Source organism: Amblyomma mixtum, chromosome 3 (assembly GCF_055824585.1).
Source record: "Amblyomma mixtum isolate Tamu chromosome 3, ASM5582458v1, whole genome shotgun sequence".
Lineage (NCBI taxonomy): Eukaryota > Metazoa > Arthropoda > Arachnida > Ixodida > Ixodidae > Amblyomma > Amblyomma mixtum.
The window spans coordinates 377,842,206-377,864,552 of NC_143014.1; positions in this window are offsets into that span (position 1 = coordinate 377,842,206).

Below are 22,347 nucleotides of genomic sequence, written 5' to 3' on the forward strand. Positions count from 1 at the left end.
CCTATCTTTATTTTACTATGGGACAGATTCAGAGTTAAAGGGGTGACTAGAGTAGTACCTTTTACAGCGCTGACTAGTTGAGATGCTCCCTCAGCTGCGGTATCGATGCGAAACCAGGTAGGCTTAGCGACGACCAGGGCCGCCGGGGAGCCTCGTAGTTCATCGCCCGGCGCGCCCGCAGGCGGCGTCGTTGCCGAATGCTCGGCATGCTGTCATTGCTCGAATATAGCAGGCAGCGTTTCTGATAGCATGGCTGTTTTGTCTTTTCTGGTGCGAATGCGAAATACATCGAGCCTGCAGGCTGGCCGGCAAGCCTCGAGCCCGTTCGCTGGCTTCATAAAAATGAGCTAAAGATTGTTCTTAACGTAAATAATAAACCCTAGGACCAAGGAGTGTGGAAAATAGATCATTTTTGAGGATCGTTGAACAATGTCAAGTTGCTGGTGGAAGCAGCAACTGTAATACGAGCAAATTTCTTGCCACAACCGCCGCTCAGCTGCCGCTGCCCAGCAGTTGCGGTCCGGCTCGCGCGCCTGGCGTCCGCTAGCTCCGCTGCCGAGCACACCGCAAAAATGACCATATTTTTTGTTGTGAGACGATGCTGTTGGCAGTAAAGGGATGCCAAGAGCAGACATTTTATTATAACCCAGGCTACTTCCGAGCGCTCTCCACCGCGGCTTCGATGCGAAACAGGCCTAGCGGCGACCAGGGCAGCCAGAGAGCAGTGCAGTTCGTCGCCCGGCGCGCGCGCGTCGCCGCTGTTTTGTCTTTTCTGGTGGGAACTTCAGTAGCCAAGCAGCGCGCAGGCGCTGGTGTGCGGTGGCGAAGTGTTACACCGGCTGTGGGCCGGGCTTGAGTCTAGCGGCGCAAAGATGCTTGCCGCTCCGTGTGTCCCTGCTTGCAGTAGGCGGCAGTTCGCATGCGGCGACTGGTGCGGCGCGCCGTCCAATTTTTCGCACATGGGTCAGCTTAACAGCTAGCAGAGTCCGTTCCGAGCAGGCGACGGTGCAGCCTGGCGTGACGTCATTGTGACGAATTACCTGGCTTGACGTCATTGTGACGTCACATTCGAATCAATATGGCGCTGCGACCTCGGTCAACTATGGCTCAACAGGCCTCGCTAAGCCGCCATGTTGTGTTGACGACGGAAGCCTCGATTGGCTTCTTAAGATGACATTTGCTGTGAGTTGAGGGGGACGGGCGCTTGGAAACCGAAATTTAGTTTTTTTCGCTTTTCAGTCAACCCGGACGATGAAACGAACCAAGGTATACTATAGAATGAAGGGTAAGAATTCCAAATGCACACGTAGTTCAAAAGTTTCGGAAAACATTTCACGACCCCTTTAAGTACAGTCCTACTGGTCATCTTGTGGAAATCAGTTTTCCAAAAATACTATTTCATTAGGATGCAAAACTAAAGCTGGTGCGCTGGTACATTGACTGCCTGCTTATCTGGTATGGTATGCCTCCACAATTTCTCTTTCGACTGGGTCTTTCCCGCGCCCGAGAAATTTGGTTTTTCGAAATATGGGTTTGAATTTGCAGTCTCCACAACGCACGGCAAGATGCCCACTCTCCCCTCCTTGACCAAATTGTAGTGCTCCCTAGCTCTTTCATTGAAACGACGTCCTGTTTGCCCGTTGTATACTCTATTGCTTGTAAGGGGGATGCTGTAAACAACATTAGTTGTACACTGCAAACAGAGCGAGTTCGCGTTAGGCTTGCCGCCAGATACGCGCAGTAAAATTAGGTGTTTATAGGCATTTAAGCTTAGCTCCATCCTGTCGTCCTCCGCGTTCTTGTGTTCCGTTCTTGCGCCAGGTCCTGCAAGTATGAGAGGTGCGCGGTGCACCGTGTTATGTTATCAGAAAATCAGAGGCATGTTTTAAAGCCGCCGTGTAGCAGTCATTTCGCTGCCTCGAAGGTGGTCAGGGAGCAGCAAACGATTGCGCACCGCAATGAATATGTTAAGCGAATGAATGGGCAATGCGAGGTAGTCATAAACTACTCTGCCGCTTATACCGACCACCTGTTGTTCGATTTAAATGACACAGCATTATCAGTCATAAGAGTTGCCTCTGTGAGGGCTTTCGTTAATTTGAAGCCAGCGTCTCTCGCTCACGGAGCGCACGCTAAATTCTGGTTTCTGCAGAAACCAGCCACTCGTGAATTCCGCTCGAGGCTAAACAGCTCGTAGGCTCCCGCATTGCGCGTGGTCGTTGTCGGTGTGGCCGGTTGTCCAAGTAGCTGAGCTAAACGTCACCTGGTCGGCGGCTGCCACGCGGCGATCCCGGAGGATGGCTGCCACAGCGTAACAGGTGGCGCTCAAATCTGGCATTAGTAACTACTGTAATCGTCTGTAAATATCTGTCTGCTGAAATAGTACTCGGTTTAAACGTTTCAGAAGATTTTGCATAAGTTCGGCTTCAGTTTTATTCCAAGTTCTAGGTCTGGTTGCCTGCGGTCCGGCGAACGAAACGGATTCGACCGCTTTTGACGCCGACAAGGGTGGAAGGCGGCGCGGCGAGGTCGATTGTTCAGGATCGAACTCCGCCGCCGGAAAAATTTCGCGGATACAAACATGGCCGCGTCCATCGAAGCCGGAACCCTCGCACCCTCGCCTCGATCTGAATTCGCCATTGTTTCTGCCTTTTTGAATGCGTGAACTGGCAATAAATGGGACCGGTCTTTCGCTTCGTGTCACCGCGCCTATAAGACACGCATAGGTGACCAATTCGCTTGCTTTTTTTTATTTTGACTGACGATTCTGCCGCTACGGGGCTTAAAGGTGCACTGAAGAGGAATCTGAACTCGTCTTTTTGCGCGGGAACTCGATCTACACGTTCCCAGCATTCTTAGAAACGTCGATTTATTGCCCTGTGTGGCTGATTTTCCTAATTAAATCGAATTAACGTCCGGCTCCCGCCTTTTTTTTTAATTCTCCCTCGTACGGTGGGCGGAGTCGACCAACGCGTGGAGTGCCTTGCAGCCAGCTCCGTGGAGGCTTTGCTTTCGCCTTATTTTGTTTTTAGGTTTCCGTGAATAAATAGTTTCATTCGCAGATAATATAGCCGCGAAATAAGCCCGCAGAAATAAAAATACGCGCGGACTATTTGCTTCTACGGACTACTACGTATTACTCCGCCGATGGCAGAGCGGCAAGCCGCCGCGGGACTGGCTGAAAGGCACTCCACGCGTGGGTCGACTCCGCCCACCGTACGAGGGAGAGAGGGAGAGAGAGAGAGGGAAAGGCAGGGATGTTAACCAGAAAGGATTCCGGTTGGCTACCCTGCACAGGGGAAGGGAATGAGGGGAATTAAAGAGGAGAGAGAGAATTAAAAAAAAAGGCGGGAGCCGGACGTTAATTCGATTTAATTAGGAAAATCAGACACACAGGGCAATAAATCGAAGTTTCTAAGAATGCTCGGAACGTGCAGATTGAGTTCCCGCAGCAAAAAGACGAGTTCATATTCCTCTTCAGTGCGCCTTTAAGAAAAGCGTCGGTTTGTTGATAGTAATACTTCCGGTCCGGACGAGTAGATGGTGCCACTAGGCTGGACTTATCGGTGCGTGTATGTTTGCATACGCTGAACTAAAAGAGGCAGTGTGCCTGCGCTTAGCGTACGCAAGCGTGAATACCCCAACAAACACAAAACCTTCTCACGAACTCCAAAAAAGGATGGAATGTCCCAGTCCCAGTACAGCATTTATCAAACGTTTCCAGACCATAGGCAAGACATAGAAACACAAGAAAAACGGCAGTGCTCCCACTAAAGGTCTAGAGACGTTTTTTCGAGTGTTTTAAGCAGCAACAAAAACGAATTAATGCATTTTGGTCACAGAAAGGCAACTGGGTATAACGTTTTCGGGACCAAAGGTTTTCAACAAGAAACAAACAAAAAAAATCGTCTCCTCGCTCTCTTTTCTCTCTCCCTCTCGCCATAGGCTGCGGGGAGAGAGGGTTTTGCTCTTGCACTCGTCGCTTTGAGAGATGAAACAGCAGTTTCATTCGAACAGCCGAAGGAAAAGGTAAACCCCGCATCCCTCGGCGCATGCGTTTCTCGCACGTGGCCGTCGGCTCCTTGCTGCAGGCAGGCGACGGCGGTCTGCATTTTCATCGCGCCGCCGGCAGTGGCGGTCACCAGCTTTCCCGTCTTCTAGCGTTTTCCAAGCTTCCGCCCAACTTCAACATTGTGTGGTGGTCCCTCCAGGCGTCTCCGACTATTGGCGCTCCTCGCTGCGCCGCTGTCTACCAGAAGTGCAGTAATGGCCTCCCGGCCGCCGCGGTGGCTCAGTGGCTATGGTGCTCGGCTGCTGACCCGAAAGACGCGGGTTCGATCCCGGCCGCGGCGGCTGGAATTTCTTTGGAGGATAAATTCTAGAGGCCCGTGTACTGTGCGATGTCAGTGCACGTTAACGAACCCCAGGTGGTCGAAATTTCCGGAGCCCTTCACTACGGCGTCTCTCATAGCCTCAGTCACTTTGGGACGTTAAACCCCATAAACCAAACCAAACCAGTAATGGCCTCCCGTCGCTCGCCCGGCTTCCTCGCTGGACGGAAGCCATTTTGCGCGCGTTTATTCGCGCTGCCCCCGACGTTCGAGCACAAGCCCCAGAGCGCGGCAGTTCTTGCTCTCGTCACTACGCCAACTGGGCTGTCGTGGACATCGTAGCTACAGATTCACGGCAGTTTTCCCGCGCACCTCAGCGTGCCCATACCATTCCTTTGGAACTTATGCCGCGGCGGCGCATCGCAAGTCCTTTGCGCAGCTTCACGGCCCTACTGATGCCGCTGTTCGAGGCGACGTTCGTGGCAGCGGAGCTCGTGGCAATAGGCGACTCCTCGCTCGCACCCTGCATTCCTCAGCGCCTCCGACGACTGCAGCGCGTTGGTGGTGGCAGCGTGGCCGTCTACTGCGGCCATTGGCGGGAAGGACCTTCGGAGACCCACCACTCCCTTTCTGCGAGTGTCCATGGATTAACCTGCTCTACCTACTTCGCTACCTACTTCGCCATCGCCCAGCCATCCTGTCGCAGCGGTGTAGTTTGTGCAGTGTTCGAGTGGTTGTATTGACTCTCCCCCGCCGGATTAAACGTGCCTTGATCTGGACTCACACGCTGGTCTGTGCCGCATGCGCGGTCTGCCGCACCATGGATGCAGCGCGCCACCGCACGTACCTGAGCACGTTCACCTTCCCGCCTGGCTCTAAGCAGTCTTATCCCCTCTTAGTCACAAGAAAATAAAGCTCCCAGGATCGTTACGGGGGTGAAACGCCTATGTTTGAGCGTTTGCTGTGCTGTGAGAAGGCGCAGGACAGAAGGCTGCGTTTAATTCATGGTTAAAGCTGTTTGCAGCCTTCTGTTTCATCCCTGCGTTTCCGTAGGCAACGTCGTCAAGGTATGTTGGTTTTATTTTATTTATTTTATTTATTAGGCCCTTTCGCACTTTTTTTATTTTCGCCTAGTAGAACTAATATTTTTTTTTTGTTTTGATAATACGGCGCTGAAGTTTGCTCCGAGTCTCTAAGCGTGAGGGGGGTTTCAACTTGAAGTAAATCTGTGACCTGAAATTGCGTGTCTGCAGCGTACGCCCATCTCGTCTTTTCTTTTGTCCCGCAAGTTGCTCTCTACATACGTTTGCTTTTGCGTGTGCATATCTGGTTTTGTAGCCCATACATTGCTCGTTTAAGGTGCATCAACTTTCAGCCTGTATTCTGTTTTACTTGCTTAATTTCGCAGATTTCTCAGTGCTGGAGAAAAAAGCGGCCATCATTATATGCATGGTGCCTTAGTGCTATGTGCACTGTGCATTAAATGGTGCATACGTTTGCGTCTGCTGTTTGTATTCATTGAGATTTGCGCCGTTACGCGCACGTTTTGTTCGACACGGACTTTCAGTTCGGTCTGTATTGTTTTTCTTTGACTGAAACATGACTGCAATTTGATTGTGGTGGCGTATGGTACGGTAGCCGTTATGGATGACAGGATGCAATTCGTGCGAAGAGCACAGCTAGTAAACTGATATGACTTCTGTATGACGCTGCTATTTGCTCTTATATGGGCCAAATCGGGTGACTTTTTGAATTCATATTTCCTTTGTGTGTAAAATGCTAGGACATTTCACGTAAACGGATAAGTGCAGAACGGCCGAGCCAGCACGCATTCACACGAGTGGAAAGGTATATTACACCACCTGTAACGTAAGTATGCGCCTGAAATTTGGCACACATGTGCGCATGGATGCCTGCAGGCTGTATGAAAAAGGAGGAATAATTTTATTGAACCAGAGCTGGGAAATCGACCATTAACCTTTTGGGGTTGTCCATGGGATGGACAACTTTTTGGACATTGCTAGTTGTGGGGACGTTTTTTAGATGTGTTCGGGAAAAGTGAGCACCTCCTGGGGAGATTCCAGATGTCCCGATGGGTCATTTTTGGGAGATTTTGAGGAGGTTTTGTGTTTGTTGGGACGGTTAGGCACATAGACAGCGTCGATTTATGCTCTTTTCTAAACATGTATGTGTACGCCCCGAGCGGTGACGTGGTAGCCGGGAAGTGTGTGGAAAAGCGAGGAAAGCAGCGGCGCAGCGGTTCCGCTTCGACCGGGCATCAACAGATGAGAACAGGTCCTAGTTTTTTCGGCGAGCGAATCCGCTTTTTGGACAAGTGTGAACGCTTCCTTAATCTGCGTGAATCCCACCTCGCCCTCCACTCTCGGGTCGAAAAAAATGACAGCAGCTACACTCACGCAGTATTTTAAGAAAGAACCGATTCGTAACTGACATAAACCCCTGTATGTATTAAAATGATACACGCAGCAGACGCAGAATTTTCTCCACGCTGAAGAACCATGCTTAGTTACATCACCTTTAAAGAAGCTGAAACAAACAAGCCAAATAAAAACTCAGGAGATTTCTTGACCACATTACTATTTAAGAAAGTGGGATTCCATTTAGTATAATTGACCAACACAGTTCCCACTTCGAGTTATTGATCAATTCGCTCTCGCCCTACCATAAGCTTGCCGTCCCGGTTAGCTCAGTTGGTAGAGCGACTGCTCCGGTGTAGCGGTGGTCCCGGGTTCGAACCCCGGACCAGGGCGAATTTTTCTTTAACTATGAAGTTTCTGAGAAAGCTGTATAGCTTTCCTTTGTAGCCGTATGGCTGCGCTCGGGTGGATGTCAATGAGTAATTACTCCCTTATTACATTTAGTATAACGTTCTTGAAAGTGGTTGAGACATCAAATTCTGAGGCTATAAAACGCTTTTGGGCTTCCACAGTATGTAAGGTCACCCACGGCGAAGTATTAGATGCATGAAACGCTTAAAATGTATTTTAAAGGGCCCCCGACAGCGTCGTTCTCCATATTGCAATTTTGTACTTCAGCAATTAATACAAAAGCCTCTTGATTCAGTTTCCAAAATTTGGGTGACCAGGGCGCACTGTATATTAAAAAAATACGATGGAAATTGAGCGTGCGAAGCTCCTCCCACTGGCAGCTACCGCCATACTGAATGCTCTCGTGACGTCACTAGGGCATACACGGAGCAACGTCGTCTGCAATCGTTGATGCAATGCGGGCAGCGAGGTCTCTTTTCCTCTGTACTTTCGCGGGCGACCGCAGTAGCAGCCGTCTCTCATATATGAGTGACTAGTGCCGCAAAAGCGAACGTAGTTTTCCGGTGGAGTCCGGTCACACTAGGCCGATGCGACGTCGATGAACGGTCGGTGGGCTGATTGGTATGCAGACGCCGTCGCTGACGCACCGGTATGCCACGCTGGGACCGAAAAAAAGACGCCAGCACGGCTAACGACTGCGTATCGTAGTAGAGCAAAGAGTGAGCTTCGGTGAACTTTTGCCAGATTCTTAAAAGTTCGGGGGACGGCAGACCCTTTTGTAACGAGGCATAGCGAGTCCGCAGGACTCGTGTGTGCGATTTCGGCGAATGCGGAGAGTGAATTCACAAGTTTTAGCGCATGGAAATAGCCGTCGAGCGTAGTTTTGGCCAAATTGACTTCAAAGCGACGACTGCCTAGGACGCCCTGAGGGAGAAGTGCCGATATGACCCTGTCTGCGGAGCATGCGTGTTGAAGGTCGGCGGCCGGCAGCAGTTGTCGGCGTCGACTGTGGACAAAAAATTTGGCTGTTTTCATTCATGCCAGTGGTGTCCAAACGTATTTTCAGGTAAAACGATTTAAAATAAAGTATTGGCGACATCGGAGGAAGCAGATACCATTAGCAAGAAACGCCGTACGTACGCGAAGCGTTTCCCAAGCAGGCTATAGCAGCATCGGCTCTTATTGGAGTGTTATCGTAGTGCGTAAACGAGTCAAAATACATTTTCAAATCGCATGCCTGGCGGACTGAGCGTACGCAGAGTAAATGCTAAGTGATGCACTATTATCTTGAAGCACTAATTTAGGCGGCGGCTACTATTCGTCGGTGCGGGCAGTGAAGCATTCGAGTCGGGTTGGCTTTTGCTTGCTGCTTGGTTCTGCAAAAGAGTTCTACGAGCCGAAAGAAATTATGTTCGACACACGCACACGCACGCACGCACGCAGGCAGGCAGGCAGGCAGGCACAGGCAGGCACAGGCAGGCACAGACACAGGCAGGCACAGACACAGGCAGGCACAGGCAGGCACAGGCAGGCACAGGCACAGGCAGGCACAGGCAGGCACAGGCACAGGCAGGCACAGGCAGGCGCAGGCACAGGCAGGCACAGGCAGGCACAGGCAGGCACAGGCAGGCACAGGCAGGCAGACACAGACACAGCCGCCGCCGCCGCGGTGGCTCAGTGGCTATGGTGCTCGGCTGCTGGCCCGAAAGACGCGGGTTCGATCCTGGCCGCGGCGGCTGAATTTCTTTGGAGGAGAAATTCGAGGCCCGTGTACTGTGTGATGTCAGTGCACGTTAAAGAACCCCAGGTGGTCGAAATTTCCGGAGCCCTCCACTACGGCGTATCTCATAACCTTAGTCGCTTTGGGACGTTAAACCCCATAAACAAACCAACCAACCAACCAACCAACACACATGCACATCCCCACACACACACATATCCCCCCACACACACACATCCATCCATCCACACACACATCCATCCATCCACACACATCCATCCAGATCAATGGCTCTGCGCAGATACGCAGGCCACACCTATGCAAGGAGCACCTTGCATAAATAAACAGATAAAATAAACAGATAATGCGACTACCAGAATGCGCATCAGTTTTTACTGCTGAGTGTTATGCCATCTTTGTAGCTATAGAAAAAATAGTAAGAGAGAACATCAAAAATAGCATCATTTGCACAGATTCCCTGAGTATGCTCAAAGCACTGCACTCCAGAAATGCTGCGGAACCCATAATAGGAAACATCATACATAACATAGTTAAAATCACAAAACAAACGCATAGCATTAAATTCTGCTGGGTTCCTAGCCATGTTGGAATTGTAGGTAATGAGAAAGCAGATGTATGCGCTGCACAAGCCCGGAATGGCCAAATAAAGCAAGTGAACATACCGCACAGGGATTGTTTGAAGTTAATCTACAGTAAACTCAAAAATAAGTGGCAGGCTGCATGGCAAGAGCACGTAAACAACAAATTACATTCTATGAAGCCCATTTTAGGGGAATGAGAATCATATAGGCATCAAGAATGTTTTACCGAAGTTATTTTATGTTGGCTCCGCATTGGACACACCCACCTCACGGACAACTTTCTGCTAACCAAACAAAACAAACCTCTCTGTGAAATGTGTGGTGCTGAACTCACACTGAACCACATTTTAATTTCATGTATCAAACTAGAAGAACTAAAAAATATTTTACAACATTTTACAGGCAAAGCATTCTAATACACCCCATGTTACTTTTAGGTGATCGAGCACTGGTTGACATCTCTTGTATTTTTAGGTTTCTAAAGGAAGCCAGCGTTTTAAACAAACTGTAAGTATAAAAAGCTTCACTTTTAACAAAAACTCCAACCTTGTGTTTGGCGCATCATAGCCTCAGTTGCTTTTGCGCCATTAAAATCAATATAATTAACTAACTATCCGTTCTCCAAACCACATTTTACATGCTCTGGATTGGCCTGTTTGCTAATGTTACTAAGAATGCACTAATACTTTTTTTTTGTCGGCATTACATTTTGCGAACATATAAGGCCTTCCGATAAAGGTATATTCACTGTATACTGGTTCTAATACTCACCTAATAATCCTCATACACCCACCCACAACCTATGATATTTGCACCACAACCTGTCCTTAGCATCACCGTCTTCCAAGTTGCTCATGTTCACATCCCCTGTGTGGCATCAGCTTGGGTATTCTAATGGCACATGCCGCAAATCTCACTTCACTAAAATCCTGGAATGAGTTCAGACCTGAGCTGCTTGTTTTATTCTCTCAGGCTATTTTTGAAGCTCCACTGTAACAGCACTAAATGTGAATGTTCAAATTTCATTTCATTTCATTTATTTTCTCCTTAAGGGCCCGAGGGCATTACATAAGGGGAGGCGAATTAACATGATGTAAAAAAATCTTGAACGTGGAAAAATGTGAAGAGCAAAATACAAAATACAATGAAGGCAAGCAAAAACAAAAGCTAGAAAAAAATACAGTAAAAAATGCAGACATACATCTAAGTCAAATAACAGCAACCAAGCAAGCGGAAGAGAAACAAAATTACGCTAAGGCGCAGAAATACAACTAAACTAAGTAACAAAAGAGTACAAAGGGGACAGTCTATTCAGGATGGCTGAAGTTTTAGCTTATTACGGAATTGTTTTCTGTCTGTGCATTCGGCTATGTTTTCGGGTAAGGAATTCCATAAGACTATTGCATGAGGGAAAAATGAGCTACTCATTGCAAGGGTGCGGGTGGAAATTCGTGCTAGAGACTGGCTGTGGCTTAAACGGGAAGATCTTCGTAGTGGTGTTGTTAGTAGCTCATGTCTGGACCGTGGGTGATAATAGAATGCGTGAAGAAGGCAGAAACGAGATATGATGCGGCGTGATGCGAGGGACGGCAAGTCGAGGTCTCTCTTCATTGAGGTGACGCTGGAATTTCTTGAGTAGTTCGAGGTGATAAATCGTGCTGCACGGTTTTGAATGGCTTCGAGGTTAGTGGCGAGGTATGATTGCGACGGGTTCCAGATGGCTGATGCGTATTCAAGCTTTGGTCTGACGAATGTGAGATATGCTAGCTTTTTAATGTCTGAGGATGAGTCGGAGAGACTACGCCGCATGTAGCCGAGAACGCGTGAGGCTTCGGAGCAAATGGTTTCAATATGTGTTATCCATGATAGCGATGGTGTCATGTGCAGGCCAAGATATTTGTATGATGATGTGTAGGCAACGGGTGTAGAGTTGAGGTAGTAGGTAGTCTTAATCTGGTTGCGAAGGCGGGAAAATGTCATGATTTTACATTTAGTCGTGTTTAAAGGCATGAGCCATGTTTCACACCAAAGTGAGATAGCGTTTAGGTCTTGTTGGAGGGTGCACGTGTCGTCTTGGTTAGTTATGACGCGGTATACGATGCAATCATCGGCGAACAATCTCAGTTTAGATTTAATGTTGGAGGGCAGATCATTGATGTAAATTAGGAACAGTAATGGGGACAACACGGCGCCCTGAGGAACACCGGATGTTACGCTCGAGAGAGGAGATGTGTAATTGTTAGCACATGTGCACTGAACACGTCCTTTCAAGTAGTGTTCTATCCATGATAACAGTTTTTGTGTTAAACCAAGGCCGGACAATTTTAGCAACAAGTGATTATGAGGGACACGATCAAACGCCTTCGAAAAATCTAAAAAGATGGAATCGATCTGGTAATGGTCATCCATGTACTGCAATAGATCATGAGTAAATTCGGCTAGTTGCGTTTCACATGAATATAGTTTCCTGAAACCATGCTGTTGTGGATAGAAAAGTTAATTGATTCAAGGTGTGCCATAAGGTTAGATGCTATAATATGTTCAAAGAGTTTTGAAGGAATACTAGTCAGGGATATTGGGCGATAGTTAAATGGGCTTGAACGGTCACCTGATTTAAAAACCGGTATTATTCGGGCTTTTTTCCAGTCGTCAGGTATGTCCCCAGTGTCCAGTGATTGAGAAAAGATTAGGCAGAGTATGCGGCTCGACAATGATGCAGTGTTTTTTAACAATTTGCTGTTGATTTCGTCGCAGCCACCTGATACTGACAGCGGAAGTAAGCTAATGAGGTTTGATATGCCCTCTGCATTAATTTCTATATCTGTCATGGGGTGTGAACGAATGATAGGAGTGTGATTGACAGGGGTGATGTTAGCGGGCGTGAAAACAGAAACGAAGTAGTCGTTTAGTGCGGTTGCGCATTTCTCAGGGTCAATAGTGTCGCCACCGGGATCTGCGAGTTCGATTTGGCTAGGACGGGATTTATTCGATAGAAGACGCCAGAATTTGTTCGGGTTGGATCTCAGAATTAAAAGCAAGTCAGATGTTTGGAATTTCTTCTTAGCCTCAGCTAGCTCCTTTAGGTACTGTTTTACGCATAAGTGGTACCGGTTCCATTTTTCAGGATTGTTGCTCTCCTTTGCAGTCCTGTAAAGTCGTTTTTTTTCGATTTAGTAGTGATTTGAGGCGTTTATTAAACCAGGGGTTGTTATTGTCAGATTTTACGAGAATTGTAGGAATATATTGGTTTTTTTAAGTTGACTAATGTGTTCTTAAACAATTCCCAATTAGCATTTACCGTGCGAGTTAGATAAGAACTGTGGAAAGTTTCCAAAAACTCATCAAGTCTGTGATTAATGCTTTCAAAGTTTGCTCTTTTGTAATCCGTGATTAGTTTTCTTGTGGGTGATCGCTTTTTGATAGCTAATGAAATGGTAATGTGAAGCAGGTTGTGATCGCTGATACCGGGCAGGAGGTTTATACATGTTACACTATCGGGGGATGACGTGAGCAGGAGGTCTAGAGTGTTATCGCCTCTAGTAGGCCATGATACCATTTGCTGGAGGTAATGATCTAGCACTAGGTCGATAAATTGTCTGGAGTCGGCTGACGAACCATTTGAGGTAGACATGAGAGACCAATTGATGTTAGGGTAATTGAAGTCGCCAAACAAAAAGATAGGTATGCCAGGGAATGTATTTTCAATATCGGTTAGGGCCTGATCTAAGAGATCACAGAAGGATGGGATGAAATCAGGTGGCCGATAACATATGCCAAAGATCGCCTTGGGAGGCGCATTGCCGATACGTATCCATGTAAGTTCTAAGTTTTCGTCATGACCTATGAGTGAAGATGATAAGCAATTTTTCACTGCCACGAGAACTCCCCCTCCCCTCCGATAGTTCCTATCTCGTCGGTATAATGTGTAATTTGTGTTATAAGAAAAAACTTCATTGTCACTAATGTTGTCGTTCAACCAGGTTTCTGTTAAGAGTAGGATGTCAGCGTCAATATCTTCAACGAAGCTGAGCAGCTGATTTCGCTTGGGTATGATGCTGCGTATGTTGGTGAATCCGATGTTAAGACTTGTGCATGACGGTGGTTGGTGTCGGGATGGTAATACGGGAAGCCGAACTGATCGTCAATTACTGATATGCGAAGCAGTATCGCTAGTAGAACTGCTTGCGGGAGTGATTGCAGTGATCTGGGTGATTTCTATCACGCTGTTAGAAATGGAGTCGAAAGCGTAACATTTGTCGCCAACGTGAAGCTTGTCGAATCGAAGTTTGAAGGGGCATTTCTGTGGTCGGATAAACTGCAATAATTTTGATCGTGCCATCCGTGTGGGAGCCGCAAAGTCTTCCCTGATAGCAATTTTGGTGCCTTTTAGTTTAGTGCCACATGCCAGGATGTTTTCCTTAGTTTTGAAATGAGTGAATTTAACTATTATTGGGCGATGCTTCGATTCCGAGAATTTACCTATGCGATGCGCACGTTCAATGGTGCTGGAATCAAGATGAAGATTCAGTTTGTCCGCACACAGTGTTAGTATTTCTTGTTCTGAATCTTGCCATGTCTCGTCTTTGGTGTCATTTAAGCCAAGGAAAATAAGATAGCCTGTAGCCTGTTACTAGTATCAGTGCTTGCCGCTTTAAGAACGGCAATATCTTTCTTGATCTGAGCGGTAGCGCTATGTTCAGAGGTAGGTGTTGGGGAATGTGTTGCTTCTAGTGCCGCAACGCGGTTTGTTACGGACACTAGTAATTCGTTGTGGGAGGATTGCGCGGTTTTAAGCTGTTGGATTTCATGCAGTATAGTTGACTGATTTTCTTGTAATTGTTTTATTGTTTCCATCAAAGACTCGAATTCGGCTGATCCGGGAGGGCCCGGATTAAGCTCAACATCACCAGAAATCAACAGCACCAGTTAACGAGTGCGGCGAGCATTTCTGCGCCGCAACAAGCACGAGTAAACAACCTTCGCCACATCAAGCTGTCGGGGCACGACACCGCAATCAAGCAACGATTACTGCTGCGATATTCTTTAGAGAGGCTTAAGTAACTAACCTGAAACGTGAGAAGGGCGTTCAACATTGTTCTTTGAGCGGTGTCGCGCCCCGTCTGGTCCATGTCGGCGAGTGGCTTAAGTAGGGAGCGCCTGCCGAGTCCCGTGACCGATGACGTGAATGAAGATTGTTGCCAGGAGAAGTGGGATCCGAGCGCCCAATCGGGAATGCAGTGCCACGGCAAGAAGTCGGATGCCGTCTGGGGAATATGGTGTGCCGGTTCGGAAGCGGGAAAGAAGCAGGCGGGCGTTGATAGGTTCCGGGAAGGGCATGTGCAGACAGGTAGCCAGCATGACAGCGCCTGAAACGTGAGAAGGGCGTTCAACATTGTTCTTTGAGCGGTGTCGCGCTCTTTGAGCGGTGTCTGCATGTCGTGCAGAAACTGCACATTTTTTTAACCGTTTGTCGTCACATAACCAAAAATCTGTTCTAACTCATGGTTCCTTCTGCACTAGTTGCACAAGCAGTGTTGTGCCTCAGTTAGCTCAGGTCACTGCATTTCAAGTTTTTGTTTTTGCCACAAAAGGCTTGGAATGGCCTTCCAACTCACAGGGCTTACTAACCTCTTGTCCTTTGAGCTAGTCACTGCAGAAATCCATGCAGTAAGCGATGATGTTCATCCGCTGAATTAGGGAAATCCCCCAAGGTAAAGATTTGTGATAAGGGAGTAATTACTCAATAGCATCAACTCGAGCGAAGACATAAGGCTACAAAGAAAACCGACAAAGCTTTCTTTTGTAATGGTATGGCTTTACTTGGATGTCAGTGGTCAATTACTTCTTAATAGTAAATTACAAACTCATCAAGTTCCTACTTGGCGTATTGTGTTAGCTCACAACTCAAGCGTTGTCCTTTAGTACTGTTTAGGTATAATAAATGTTAAAATAAATTGTTCTAATGAAGTGCTCAGCCACTTGCTCAGCTCAGCAAACCAATACAATGCTATCTTATGCGTAAGAACTTTCCTCACAATCTTTTTCAAGTAATATAGGGGCAGATTTACTCAATAGTTTTGTCGGATGGTATAGGGGTCAGGAGGGGTCACGGCAGTGTCTTCGTGGCACAACGCTCAACCGTCATGTACTTCCAGGTTTTGCTGTTCACCGTCCTGGGTGGCCTGTCGCCTGCTGACCCTTTCTGTTTCGCCAAGCCACCTCCCGATGAACCGGCTGCCTTTCTGCACCAACTATCAGCGAACTACAGCCTCCCATCAAGCCCACCGCCACAGCTCCCGCCAAGTCTGGCCAAACCACTCGCTTTCGGCTGGCCACTGGGGACAGCATCGGCTCGCCCTTTCCAGCCCCCCTATAAGCGCGCTCACTTCAACGCCCCTTCGGGTCACGGCACTATCTTCGTGGCACAACGCTCAACCGTCATGTACTTCCAGGTTAGTTACAATGGTGCTCAGTGTTATCGGGACGGCGACGTTTGTCTTGTAGCGGTGTCGAGGCCCCCCCATTCTTTCAAGCGCTTCCGTGCTGTACTTCGGTTCCTTCGGCGTCTCTTGCTACTTGGCGGCAATATCGAAGCTAACCCCGGACCTATGACCAAAGCTCAGGAAGACAAGCTTGACTATCTGGCGGAGGTAGTTACGCGTATAGACGCTGGTCATGCAAACATCCTCGAATCTGTTAACAAAGTTCTGAGTATTCATATTGCGCTTAAAACCGAGATGGAAGCCCTAAGCAAGCGTTTCCAGGAGCTTGAGTCAAAGGTCGAATCGTCGTCAAATGTCCCTGCCACCAGGAATGTTGACCAAGGAATTTGTAAAATGCAGGACAAAATTGACGACCTTGAAAACCGCTCTCATAGGTCAAACGTACTTTTCTCTGGAATCGAGGATTCTGATGAGTGAAAGCTGGGAAGCCTCGGAACGTCTCGTTAGCGACTTTTGTGCCGAGACGCTTGGTGTCACTGCCTCTTCCATCGCTAGAGCTCATCGGCGTGGTCGCTTTTCAACTGACAAATGTCATCCTATAATTGCTAAATTTTATAACGACAAGGATGTAGAGGCAGTCATAAGTATGGGCTTCAAGCTAAAAGGGAAAAAGTTCAGCATTTCGCGGGACTATTCCGAGGCCGTCCGTGTCAAACGTCGCAAGCTACTGCAGTTTTGTAAAACGGTTAAAAAAGAAGGCCCCCGTATGCGTCTGGTTTTCAACAAGCTTTTTATCAGTGATGACATGTATGAATGGGACACTGATGCTAATGATGCTGTGTGCGTCTCACGATGCAGTGCGGAATGACATTGCTCACGTAGTCAATCGCTCGGCAGTTCACTACATTCTTCAAGCCAACGTCCACCTGCACGTGTGACCACTGTGTGCTTTCTGTACACTAACATCCGAAGTGTTTTGCCGAAGAGCGTTGCGCTGTCATCACTCATTGATTCATGCTCTGCATCACTGGTAGCCCTTACCAAAACATGGCTTAATGATACCGTTCATGATGACTGCATTTTAGTACAGGGGTCATTCTTTAATATTTTTAGGTGCGATAGGAACTCTCGTAGGGGAGGCGGCGTCCTTCTCGCTATCAGAAAAGAATTTATTGTTGTTCCAGTCACTGTTACTTCATTTCTCGAGTACGTTTTAGTCTCCGTGCGGTGCGGGACAACTAACATTATAATTGGTGTTTTTTATCATCCCCCTGACCTAGTGGCTGGTTTTTCGCAAGAATTTTCTCGAATTCTGAGTGAGGAGTGTACGTGTTTTCCCAAAGTAAGTTGATCATCTTCGGCGACTTTAACTTTCCAACCATTAACTGGAACTTATTAGCCGTCCCTCCCAGTAACACTGAAGCTCATGTTTTTCTCCACTCCTGTCTTAATTTTTCCTTAACGCAGCTCGTTCATCTGCCTACGTGATCCCCTACTAGTAATGCTGACATTTTGGATCTTGTGTTGTCATCCGATCCCGACATCTGCTCCGACTTCAATCACCTGAATGGGCTTTCTGACCATGCCATTATAACTGGCAATCTATCTTGCTCTTTCAACAAAAAGAACCTAAGAACAAAACAAATCCGATGCTACAATAAAGGCGACTATGTGACTATTAATAACAAACTGCATCTTTTTTCTCTGGAGTTTCTGGATGATTTCTTATCTCGCTCTGTTGAAGAAAATTGGACACTTTTCAAAGATACCCTCACTGACTTTATCAATAACTTCATCCCTGTAGTTACAATCAAAGATAATAAATGTGCACCTTGGTTCAACCAACAGCTTCGTCGTCTAAATAATAAAAAGAAGCGCCTTGGCAGGCAAGCAGATAAGAACCATCTTTTGAGGGCGTGGAAAAAATATAAGGAATGCGACAAGCTTTACCAAATATCTCTCAAGTCAACCAGGCGGCACTTTTTCTTTAAGGACTTATCATCAATGTTAGCAAATAACCCTAGCCGATTCTGCAAAGTGATAAACCCAATTAACAATCCCGATATAATTCTTACCGATAATGATGGGATTCCAGTTCCTGAAGCCCATTGTGTTCAGCTATTTAACGACGCGTTCTCTTCCGTATTCGCTAATGAAGATGCCTCGTAGCACCCTGCTTAATTAATTTTCCTAACATATCAATGTCTGAAATATTAGTTAGTCAAACTAGTATATTATGCCTACTAAACAATCTTAAGATTTCTACCAGTTCTGACCAACATGGCTTCAATCATAAAATACTTAAAAGCATATCGCACTCCATTTGTTCAATAATAACTGCCCTGTTCTCTCAATCATTGTCTTCTGGTCTCATACCTCATGACTGGCGTGTTGCCAAAGTAATACCGATCTTCAAAACCGGTGATCTTTCTTCTCTGCTTAATAATAGCCCTATCTCACTAACGAATACTTTCTGCAAACTTCTCAAACACGTCATTCATAGTCAAATGTTTAAGTACCTGGAAAACAACAACATAAGTTTAAAATACCAGCACGGTTTTCGCAAGGGCTTCTCTTGTGATACACAACTCGCCAGATTCGTTCATGATTTGCATTCATCCATTGATGCTGGCGGACAAATTGATGCCGTTTTTCTCGATTTTTCAAAAGCTTTCAACCGTGTTCCTCATCATAGGCTTATACTCAAACTAACTCAGTTGAATATTCACCCTACTGTTGTTACTTGCATTGCGGACTTCCTCAGTGCTGGACTTCAGTTCAGCTCCATTAATAACTACAACTCCAGTCACTTCTGGGGTACCACAGGGGAGCGTCCTTGGCCCACTCCTTTTTTTAACATATATTAATGATCTACCCAACTCTGTGTCTTCTCAAATTAGGCTCTTTGCCGATGACTGCGTAATATACCGAAGTATTTCATCTATCACTGACCAACAATGTTTGCAAACTGACCTTGATGCAGTAACCGCATGGTGCACGGCTTGGCTTATGGCACTTAATACTTCCGAAACTAAGTTTTTGTCTTTCACTCACAGCGCTCGCATTCCCACAACTTATTTTCTAAATAACAACTCTGTCGAACTTGCTACTACCTACAAGTACCTCGGAGTTCATCTGCAATCTGACTTAACATGGCATAACCACATTAATATAACTCCGCCAACCGCTCAATCGGCCTACTAAAGCACAATTTCAGACAGGCTCCCCCCCACCTGAAGAAACTTGCGTACCTCACACTCATTCGTCCGAAGATTGAATATGCATCAGCCATCTGGGATCCTGAACAAGCCTATCTCATAGCAAACATTGAGTCCTTGCAGAACCATGCTGCACGTTTTATTTTTTCAGACTACTTACCCACATACTACCAGTGTCACTGCCCCAAAAAATCGTGCCGAATTAGAAGACTTGTCTTAACGCCGCAAATTATCACGACTAGCTCTTTTCCATAAACTGTATCACCATCGATCGCTCCACCACGATTTTTTTCCTATCATCAGCCTTCTTTCCACGGCTCGACCATCCGCACAAAATTAAGCGCATCGCGTGTCGTTCATCTGCATTTGCGAAGTCATTCATACCACGCACTATCATAGAGTGGAACGATCTACCAGCACACATAGCCACTGAATCTAACGCCTCCACATTTCTCGATCTCATCCGCAGCGACGTTGGCATCTGAAATATACTGCTGATTGAAATGTATGTGATTTATGGGCAATACGTACACGCTGTGTACGTTCATTTCTGTTATGCCTTATTGTTTCTTAAACCTATTATTATATTGCTTTCTATTAGCCTGTTTCTTTATCCTCTGGTGCTTAATTATTTTCCTATGTTATATTTAGCCTATTTATTGTTCATTTGCTTGTTCATAATGTTCTTGTTACATGTGACCCCCCCCCCCCCCCTATATAATACTCTCGAATGAGGGCCTTTAGGGGTATGTTGAATAAATAAATAAACAGTTGCATTTAGGCTAACTTCAACACTGCACAAGCTAGGTCTAGCCAGCTAAACTCGTGCACTGAAAACCTAAGCATGCATTACTGTGCCTATTTGTCTCTTATTGTCTCTTCAGCTAAGCAAGACATCGATTTCATAACATGGCTTAGTGAGAATGCTGCTAATGCATACTTATGCATGTGACTTTTATATATTCAGGATAGTGTTAACAGGACTGCTGGTTCATCTTAAACACAAAACCCGTCAACTTCAAGTTGCACTATAGAGATGCCAGAAACGACAAAAGCCATCACTGCTTTTCTGTTTTTCCTTGGAATTCTCTGGCCTAACTTCATATTGGTCTTCTCCAAATTTCTGTTGCCTGTCCATGCCTCAGTTAATTTTTCTTTGAAAGCACACCGGCAGTTATATAGGTATATTTAGCTGAATTTGTTGATAGTCAGCAACTAATAGCACTCTAAAATTCAGCATACATAAAGTGGTATTAACATCATTTAACAGTTAGCAATGCTCACTTTTGCTTGCTACCTTGGGAACTGGTCATCGTTACATTCAGCCATCCTACATTTTACTGATCAGTGAAAATAACTTTAGACATTGCTTTAAGGCTGTATCAGAGAGCATATGCATATATACCTGTCACATAATTAAAGAGCTTATTTGTAATTTCATTTTATTGCACGACATCATAGCTTCCTTACTGGAAATCCAATTTTATAAATTCTGCTTGATATGTTAGTGTTTGCTCGAGATAACCAGATAATATGGCCATCGTACCTTGTTCCCCTGACTATACAAGTATTCTTTCTCAGCCGAAGCCGGGAGCCGTGGCAATGTAAACCCTCCAAATTGGTTCTTACATTTACTCTACCTGTAATCCAGTTTACTGGCTCCGACATCTGATTATATTTATAATAATGAGAATGCATGTACAGACTTTTATGAAATACAAAGGCACCCACTTTGTTCTGCATTCACAGTGTTATTTCAGAATGCTTTGGAGTTGTACAGAGTGTATGCCAGCTTGTTTTGTACATAGCAACAATGATATGGCCTTGAGCAGAACTTTCCATAGTTGTTTTCAGCACTGCATTCTGGCTTGTGCAACTGCAATATGAGCTCAGGAAGGAATGCTAAACCACAACTTGATGGCCCGCTGTCACTGTGCAGAACAAAGCCATACACTTTTAATAATGGCCTGAAAAACATGACAAAAATCAATCACTATTGTTGCAGTGTCACTGTTCTGTGAAATGCGGAACTGCTTTAATTACAACTGATTTTACCTGTTCCAATTAGGTGGAAACATAATTTCTCATGTTCATTAGCATTTGTGTTTGACAGCAGTGTTGGACTAAATTGTGAATGTTAAAGGCATGCACAATTCAGACACACACACACACAACTTAAATATTGAATAGGTAAGAATGTCTTGCTGTAACAGTATAGGGAGCCAAGGAGAAGGCCGTTTACATATTACAGTGACTGTGAAAAATGCTTGGGAAAGGCTGCAAGTGCAATTATTTTTTTTTCTCTGTCAGCAATGCAAAAAACACTGCAGTGTGCTATTTTGAATAACTGACTAAAAATTTTAAGTATGTAATCTTAACTATTAAAAAAAATGTGATTATACCGATTGTAATTACGGACGGTTGTTAGCAGCCTGCACTGCAGCTTGGCCCGATCGAGAATTCGCAGTAAGAATCACGTCATCGCTGTGAAATCGTCGGGGCAGCGTAACTTTCAGAGCAGGTCGCATTCTGTTATTTTGGGGCAGGAATCACGGGCCGTTGTGAGAACGCAGCGTCGAACGAGGAGGAGTGCTCGATTGCAATGTGACGCGTTTTTTAGTCTCTTGGGTAGAAATGGTCCAAACATGTATTCTATTCGACGACATTGCTTCAGATGAGCAGACTCGCCTTCGATCTTGCAAAGTTTTGTCACGAATTGGTTCACGGCCATCAGGGTCGTCAGAACTGAGATCCGTGCCGTCCCAGCCCGAATCACAGCTGACCACCATTCTACCTTCGACGAAAATCAAAGGCAGCAAAAGAAATGTTGACGCAAGGGATATTGTCTTGAATACGCCGCAATCAATACGGACAATTTCTACCGCAAGATATCTCCGTGTTTCGCTACAAACACATGCCTGTACCGCTGCAGGCGATTAGGCGGGCGGCACTGCCGGGACCGCCAATCAGAACGTTCGAACCATCCGTCTTGTCCGCCAGCAGCAAAGGGATTGTACAACACTATACCGCCTCACGCCTGGGCGGAGGCTGAAAGCAAGCGGTCCACTCGCTGGCGTACAATGGCCTTAAGCTTGAATCCGGTGCTGGCACCAGACGTCTTCCTAACCTATAGTTCTCGACGATTTTCGCGTATATTTGCAAAAGTTTTCCTTCGTCCTTGCATTCGTCGATCCCCTGGCAGTCGGTCGGCCGGTTACCCGGAAGTAGAGATCTCGGGCTTACG